We start from the raw sequence: 745 nt of genomic DNA, 5'->3' as shown, positions 1-745 counted from the left end.
TCAAACTCAACTATAGTGCTATAACAAAGACAGCATGGTACTGGCACAAAAACAGACCTGAAGACCACTGGTGCTGGGAAAACTGGGAGGCCACATGCAGAAAACTAAAAGTGGGCCCTAGCCTATCACCATGCACCAACATCATCTCAAAACGGATTAAAGACCTTAACATTAAACCTGAATCTCTGAAACTACTCCAGGACAGAGTAGGAGAGACACTTGAACTTATAGGCACAGGAAGGAACTTCCTGAACAGAGTCCCAGGGTTACAACAAATTGGAGAGTGACTCGACAAATAGGACTACTTTAAAATAAAAAAGCATCTGCACAGCTAAATCTATCACAACCAAGCTGGAAAGACAACCAACTAATTGGGAAAAAATATTTACCAGCAATATATCAGACAAGGGGATAACATCCACTATATACAGGGAACTCAAGAAACTAATCCCTCCCAAACCTAGCAAACCAATTACTAAATCGGCAAGGGAACGAAAGAGGGACTTCTCAGTTGAAGAAATACAAATGGCAAAGAAACACATGAGGAAATGTTCACCATCCCTGGTTGTGAAGGAAATGCAAATAAAGACAACCCTGAGATACCACCTTACCCCAGTCAGAATGCCCCACATCCACAAGTCAGCTAACGACAAATGCTGGAGGGGATGCGGAGAAAGAGGAAGCCTACTACACTGCTGGTGGGAATGTACACTTATACAACCACTTTGGAAAGCAGTCTGGAGGG

This window comes from Dipodomys spectabilis, unplaced genomic scaffold (assembly GCF_019054845.1).
Source record: "Dipodomys spectabilis isolate Male_0828 unplaced genomic scaffold, ASM1905484v1 ptg000172l, whole genome shotgun sequence".
Classification (NCBI taxonomy): Eukaryota; Metazoa; Chordata; class Mammalia; order Rodentia; family Heteromyidae; genus Dipodomys; species Dipodomys spectabilis.
This window is presented reverse-complemented; position numbering follows the sequence as displayed.